Source organism: Sebastes fasciatus, chromosome 10, assembly GCF_043250625.1.
Source record: "Sebastes fasciatus isolate fSebFas1 chromosome 10, fSebFas1.pri, whole genome shotgun sequence".
Taxonomy (NCBI): Eukaryota; Metazoa; Chordata; class Actinopteri; order Perciformes; family Sebastidae; genus Sebastes; species Sebastes fasciatus.
In genome coordinates, this window is record NC_133804.1 from 13,737,311 (window position 1) to 13,746,041 (window position 8,731).

Here is an 8,731-nt window from a genome sequence, read left to right on the forward strand (position 1 = left end):
ATAAATAAAGCTAGTTTCCGTGTTTATTAAATGCCTTGGGGGACGTGATACGCATCAGGAGCCAGAGATGTAATTACGTGTTAGTGCAAGTGTGCCTGAGCACGTCACCCTAGCCGAGATGAGCTCTGACAGCCTCCCAGCATAACTTCAACCCAGCAAACAAACAGCGGTTCACCTCACAGGGAGGCTCCAAGACGTCAATGTGACACATTCTTGATATGATGCACTTATTAGGCCAACATTCACGATGTGTAATTCAAAGCAAGTTCAGCATATTTTACATTTACTTTCATATCAGCTTTCTGGTTTTTGTATTCTGCAATACTTCACTGCAGCTATGAGCTTGGGCTGCCTGATGTCTGAATAAATGAAACCCTCAGTGGATGATTACAGATGCAGGAATAGGAACCTGAATCCCTGATGGATCTTGGATCAGGAGGTGCTATCAAGTTGCACAGCAGCAACGTGGCCCTAACTGTTCAATCCCGCTTACAATCTTACCAGGCAGCGTCTCTGATGTGGAAGAAAGAAGTGGCCCACATGCCAGTGCAAGGTCAGCTACAGATGAGTGGCTAAAGGGGCTCGAGGGAAGATGACAGAGTCGGCTCTACCACACCGACGAGTCACAGACTAATGGCAGGGTCATCCTTCTTCCTCCTCCTGTCACCTTCCACTCTGCATTCTCTCTTTGTCTTGCACTTTTTACCTGTATTTATTTATCCTCCTATCTCCTAAGGAATAGTCTGACATTTTGGGAAATAAGCTTTTTGCTTTCTTGCCGAGAGTAAGATGAGAGGATCAATACCACTCCCATATTTAGTCAGTAAAGTATGAAGCCACAGCTGGGAGACGGTTCTCTAAGCTTAGCGTAAATACTGGAATCAGAGGGAAAGAGCTAGACTGGTTCCGCCTGAAGGTTTACAATAAAGATCAGCCCGCCAGCATTCAGTGAAGTTTGTTTAATTTATAATGACAAGTTGCAGTTAAATCAAAATTAAGTCCCAAATAAAAAATTGTCTGACGCATAACCCCTCATAAAAACAGTCATGTTTACACTTAGGCTTTTGTATCTAGTTTGAGCTATTAAGCATTACAAGTGCTGTAAAGACATTTTCATGCTACTGAAAATACGCATCCTGACGTAATCAAATTAAAATTTGAACCACAAAATGTAATGCAGGCTTTGTTTAGCATAAAAAATTTGATTTCATACAAATTCCAACCAATTTTGGATAGATGATAACTCAAGATATAAAGTGTCTTTGTAAAATAACGGTTGGCATTTTTCTCTGGAACACACATTGCTCAGTGGATAAATCAAAAGTACAAACCAGAGTCCAGGATGAATAGCTGAAATGACTACTCCATCCACCCACACTGTCTGTCATTTTGCCTGTGATTTAATATGAAGGGGAATAGCTTGTGGAGACATTCTTCTTTCGGTATGTTCAAGGACAGCATCATCTATCCACGCCGCCCTACGCTATAAGATCCATCATAACTCATGACTTCATTCTGCCAATTTCACATATGTGACAGAGTCTCTCCCTGGTTTCTCTGTAACATCAGCTCCGTTTTCTTTTTTGTTTGGCTGCTACTTTGTGTCTCAGGTAAGCTTTCTACAGCCAAGTCACACCATAAATCTGTATATACTGTCATATAGGATATTTATTATCATAGATTCTATCATTCTGTTGTCCTATATCAGATACAAGGCAGGCATTCTTGACCCATTTTCTTGTAAGTAAGAGATCCGCAGTGCCCTTTTGCAGCATCCACGTGATGGCGCAGAGAATTTATTGCCCATACTGGATCAAGCATAAGGGGAGGAAGGCGCAAACTTGAGTTGGTCTGAGGACATGATACTCTACTCCCCCCATAGCCATGCTTTTATTTACTGATTTTCCTCTCCTCCTCAGTGCTATGTGAGCTGGAGAGGCCTCAAAGAAACAAATCATCATGGATTTGTGGGAGATTATTTACACCACACACAATGGCTGAGGAGTGAGGCATTATCTGGCCCAACGCTAGCACGACATGATGGTTTTCCTCCCCGCTGGTTGATGCCAGACGTAACTCCCCTGTTCTGCACAGAGGAATTTCTACAGCTCTTGCACATCATTGCGTTTTACTGCGGTGGGGTCTCACAGTGGGCCTACTGCCCCAATAGCAAGTCTCCTAATGGATTTGTGCATCGGGTTTAGCGCTGCCTGTGTTCTCATGCATATGATGTGTTCCTACATGTCCCGATGGGCTGTGGGTCACAATACTACCAGGAGGTTTTAGGTGGCGTGGGTCCAAGGAAATGTGGAAGCCAATGAGAGCAGGAAATTATGGGTGATGGTGATTATGTACGTCACATCTTTTGACTTTATTTTTAGACTGATTGGTATACAGAGGTAAGGAGAGATGGATTTGTAAATATTTCATTACTTCTACTAGACAAAATGTTCCCATGCTCCTTGTTTGTTGACAGTAACCTCTAGTTTGCCATGATACCAAAGATGGAAGACGTACTCGGATCTCTACAAGTAAGAGTCCTGCATTTAAAAAAACAGTATTATCAGCTATATATAGCTATATATATATATATATATATAGCTATATATATATAGCTATATATATATATATACTTAAAGTGCCAAAAAACACAGAAAACACTTGAATAATATTTTTGTTATAAATTAAATTATTAAATTGCTAATCAATACAGTAAGTATAATTTTACTGTTGTAACTGGTTGAGATGGGGCTAGTTTTAACTACTTTATATACAGCTTAGCTGTTTAGTCTACTGAGGGTCAGACCCCTCCAAAGGGTCACAAGATTAATCTGTGAGAAGATTAACAGGGCACAAAACTAAGTTATGCTACATTTTAGGACTCTTCTCAGATCTTTGCTTTAATGTTGAACTATTGGGTCACTACTGCTGGGTCACGACCTGGTTTAACATTTACCGGAAAAGTTTGACATTTTGCAAAATAAGCTTATTTGCTTTCTTGATGAGAGCTGTAGGAGAGACATCTAGCCTGGCTCTGTCCAATGGTGACAAAATCCATCTACCAGTACCTCTAAAGCTTATTATCATGTTGCATCTTGCTTAATCCGTACAAAAAACTAAGTGTGAAAATTACAAATTGACATTTCACGGAAAGTTATACCGGACTACTTCTTGGTTGTGAGCAGTAACTTCCAGAAGAAATTCTTAGGGGACTAACACTCATATGAGTTTGTTGACTAATCGATTATTTGATTTAATTGACAGATCTGTAAAACAAAAGAGTTTCTCCACAAAAAAGCACCACTGTAAATCTGGTGTTTACCAGAGATGTGCTCATAAGTTCCATGGAAATGAGTCATTCGGCATGAAAAAGCAAAACAAATTATGAATTGACTAAAAAAGTCTTAGTCGACTAAGACCAAAACGATCGATTAGTCAACTAAGCGTCTATGAGTGGGGGGCCATATTAATTAGTGATTTTAAGAGATGTTGCTAGGCGGATTTAGTTATGTTTGGAGAGAGACAGGTTGTGTCCAGTCTTTGTGCTAAGCTAAGTTAGCAATGAAGGTGGTATCAACCTTGTCATCAACTCACAGCAATAAAGCGAATAAGCATATTTCTCAAAATTTCAAACTTTTACTTTAAAGGTACATTGTATTTTCGTTTAAATGTGAAATCTAAATCTGAAAAGCAAATAGTAACTCTAATTATTTAATAAATGCAATGGATAAATGGATAAACTGTGCAAAATTTGCATCTGAAATTTTCTGGAGTTAAAGTATATAAAGTAGCAAAAGATGGAAATACTCAAGTACCTCAAAATTGCAGTTTGCATAAAGTACAATAAAGTACAGTACTTGAATAAATATACTTAGTTATTTCCACCACACATAAATAAATGCTAATAGCAGTCCTCTCACCTTTAGCAACAGTTGTAAAGGCAGTGAATGACAAAGCTATGAATAGCATGAAACTATATTTAAAGTGTGTTTATATTTTGACTCTTAGTTGGAATGGAAACTTCATTTCCAGCAACAGTTAACAAAACAACAGGTGTGGCGTGTGGGGTGCCCCCTGTTTGACATAGAGCGCTGGTGACACATGGAATGGAAAAGGCATAGCTGGGGGAGTCCAGACAGAGAGAGCCATGGGAAATACTTCCAGAAGGTCAGAGGTCAAACTCCACGAGGAAGGACAATTAAGTATTGAACTTGCAGCAGAAGACCCCTTGACCAGATCTAAACACTGTTATTCCATTGAGAACATAGCTTTATGTCAAGCTTCAATTTTAGACTCGGTTGTTTTATTAAATTTCATAATCCCACCATAACGGGGTGAACAAGTCCTCTGCGATTTACGGTTTATTCCCAGAGCTCACTGCCATAAACCACTTAATTAATTTTTGGGTTTGTATCTGTTTCCAAAGAAAATAAAAGTCCAGTGTATCTGGAGGATGTAACTGTGATCTGGAATAATTACTGATGATCTGTTTATGAAAAGAGGTCACTGTTTGTTTTAGAATAAGCTCTAATGCTTATTGATATATTATTAAGATATTTTTCCGGTACATTTAGAAAACATACAGTGTAACGTGCCTTGGCTTCCATACAAAAAGGTGTTAGATTGTAATCAATATCTTGTTTTAAATACAGTTATGTGAGGTACATTTTGTATAGTGTTGATCTGATCTATCAATAAATAATGTGACACACAAATATGAATGATTTATAAAACATTGTAATATGCACCTGCAATCTGTTAAAATCAACATCTAACTGCATTCATTTACAATTCCCTGATCTGATTATATTATTTTTTTAAAGTGCAATTATGTTTTAAGTTTCAGGTTTTAGCAGTAAAGCCTATTAAGGATAATACAGCATGTACAATATATAAACCGTGCCTCTGAACAATGAGATATTGATATTGACAGTGGTATTAACATCTCATGATGTCAGCATACAGTGCTGATGAACAAAAAGACATGTATTTGATTAAGTGTTAATAATTTAAAAAATTGCTCTCCGTGGTTCATCCAGCAACAGATTAGAGGATAATATGATTCAATGAGTCGGTGTCATCTTGTGTTTTTTTTGATGGGTAACTACTTGGGAGTGAAATTGCCACAGAAAGCAAAAATGATTATTTTGAACACACATCACTGGCTGGTTCCCCTTTGAGAGTCTGTTCAGATGAAATGTGTTTCGGAGAACCTGCTGAGCGTGGGACCGGTGAGAACAAAGCCAACTGGAGCAGAAAGTGCCACTCCTTGACACCCAGGCAGCGAGACTTCAGCCAGAGACACAGCAAGCGCACAACACTGAATGTATACAGACGGCACGAAATGGACTAAATGACTCTCTGTTACATCTGCAATTAAACAGGAGATGGTCTACAGTGTTGAATTATTCAGGAATGTAGGGTGCACAAGCACATGACACAGGAATGCCATAAATGATCCGTGAATGACTAATTTAGACGTCTATCCATCCTTTCTTTGCTTCTATTTTCAGAGCCTACTTATGGGAATAGAAAAAAAAATAACAGTGATGTAGGATATGAATGGACCATGTTAAATTGTTTCATTTAATGTGAGAAAAATATGTCTAAACTGTTAAAAAAAGATAATTATGATGTGTTTGACTTCAAGGACAATGCCTATAAATATACAGCTACTGATTCCATTTGTAAAAGCCATGCTCTATACTTCTTATCATCTTCTTAAAAAGACTCACAAACTGTGACTCTGAAAAAAATAATCTGAAAACATATCAACGTTTGATTTAATTATGATGTGATGCTGATTTGATCATTTGCTGCTACATTAGAGAGCTTCTGTGAGAGATAGAGAAAGTACACCATCATGAATCAAAATTGATTGAGACAGGACAGGTTTATGTTTTCTGGCTATTTTTACCCGTCACAATAGATCATTTATAGCAAAAAGAAATGCAGTGATCAATCCATAAAAGCTCAAGATTGTGAAGAACTCTACCCTAAAGCGGTCCTGTGAATAGATATTCTGAATAAACAGTCAAGACAAGATGATTGAAATTGTATTTCTTCAATCCCCCAAGGCCAAAGAAGACACTTTATGAATCTGAATTATACTGTATAACAAAAGAGTCTGCTAAATGAATACGCCTAATGTAAAATAAATGAATAAACAGCAAATGTAAACAGGGAAAAAAAAGTTTGGAAATTTGTGTTTGGTGGATTCTTTTTCTGTTGTTACAATGCTAATTGCATTGTAATTTACATCGTTGGAAAGCCTGTTTATTTACCTTCACAACGATGTCCAACTTGTAAGGATCCTGCATTTGTGGGATGAGCAGCACAGCTGATTATGTGGGTAGCGCCCAAGTAAAATTTGACAAAATTCTCTACCAATGCTAAACAGTGTATTGTCCTGTTGGAATTGACTCTTATTTTGAGCTCCAGGTGCTGCCAATCCGGTGCCTCATAAGCATGGGGCCTGCTGGGTGCTGTGCCCTACTAAAGTGATCATTTGGTGTCTGCTCCAAGCATCGGCATGCCAAGTTTGTCTGATTTGGATAAGGCCTGCGGTTGAAGCTGGTGTTCCGCAAAACCAAATTGAATCCTGGTTGAGGAATGGAACGCCATCCAACAGCAACGTGTGACCGGGTTGGTGACCAGCATGAGGAGGAGGTGCCAGGCTGTTGTGGCTGCGTATTGATCTTCCACCGCTACTGAGACTCCTGACGGTGTATTAAATGGACAAAGTGTAAAATAGCCAATATGTGTTGTTTGTTCCTTGTTACTGATAGAGAGTTCAATCATCCAATCCACCAAACAACTCAAAACAAGAGTCAATACCAACAGGAGAATACACTGTTTACCATTGGCAGAGCATTTTGTCAAATTTTACTTGGGCGTTACCCACATAATCAGCTGTGCTGCTCATCCCACAAATGCATGATCCTTACAAGTTGGAGATCATTGTGAAGGTAAATAAACAGGCTTTTCCAACGATGTAAAATACAATGCCAATTAGCATTGTAACAACAGAGAAATAATCCACCAAACACAAGTTTCCAAACTTTTTTTTCCAAGTTTATATTACAATCAACCTAAATCTATGGAAAATATGCAGGACAACAGGAAAACAAGTTATTTACAATAAAGGCACTACACACCCTTAGTTTACCAACACAGGTGTCTTCACTTATTTAGCCAAATATCTCTTCCCCGGACTGTGTGGGCATGTAAATACATTATTTTTTTATTTTTTTATCTAAAAGAGGAGCCTTCTAGAGGTGGCAACTGAGATCCATAAAATAATGGGAGAAGTACTCATACATTACACTATACTTGGGGAAAATACCAGAAATTGTTTTACACAAAGGTAAATATTTAATAAAGATTCTTTTGGTAAGTAGTAAGAAAGCCATAACTAGAAAGTGGATGCAGACTGATCCTCCAACATTAGACCAATGGTGTGGTATTGTAAATGAAATATATTGTATGGAAAGACTCACATTTATTTTAAGGCTTAAAAGGAAAAATGGATTGTGTATTTACACCGTTGATTGAAGTTTGACATTGTATATTAAGATGTATTTACAAAAATGTACTGTGATCTGACATTGTAACACCCATGATGACCTCGTGTTCTTTGTTCTCAAATAAAAAAAAGAGTTTAAAAAAATAAATAAAAGAGGTGCCTTCTTAAATAATGTTCAGCATCCACCCTAAAGATCCTGGTATACATACATTAATAAAACAAATTACATATTGTTTCTTCTTCTAATTCACAGAAAGTACAAGAATAGTCAATATCACTTCTAAATCTCTCCTATGTCTTTTTGTGCTGGATATATGCGATGCAAAATTTGAAAGGAAACTTCTTTAAAGGAACTTTATTAGTGCAGGACATGTAGAAGTTTGGGGTAACACTTATAAAAGCAACTTACAACCATTATGCATACTACAGAAGAGAGCAATCAGGATAGTAAATAATGTGGGATATAGGGAACACACGAACACACTGTTTTTGAAGTCACATGCATTGAAATTTATGGATTTGGTCAAATTTAAAACCGCAATAATTATGTTTAAAGCAAGACATAATTCACTTCCGGGCAATATTCAAAAAATGTTTTGTGACAGGGAGGGGGGTTATAATTTAAGAGGAAAATTTAATTTTAAAAAGCATTGTGTTCGTACAAAAAAGAAGAGTATGTGTATTTCAGTTTGTGGGGTGGATTTGTGGAATGGGTTAGGTGATGGGTTGAAGGGGAGCACAAATATAAATCAATTTAAAAAGCTATACAAGAAAGATATTTTTGGGAGGTATATGGTTGAAGAAGAGTTGTGTTAAAGGTTGGTTATATACTTTTTAACTCCGGATGTATTTGTGGGTTGTAAATAAACTTGGGATGCTGTTCATATATTCAACTTGGGATGTAAATAAATCTGGGATAGTTTTTATATTATATTATATTATCATTCTATGATATATGAGTTATTAGAGGAGAAGTGAGAAAGGGGTAGGGTAATATACGTTTTTCTTCTACCTACTCCTTTTCGGACACTATAACTCTTGTTTTGTTTGTTATTATTTTGTATCTGTTTTTATTTATTATATGTTCGAAATAAAGTCTTTCATTCATTCATTCATTCACATGGATGTATGAAGAGAACTGATGAACAACAAGCTCTGTTCTCGCGAGACTAGCTGTCGTCACATCTCATCATGTGACAGTCCCGT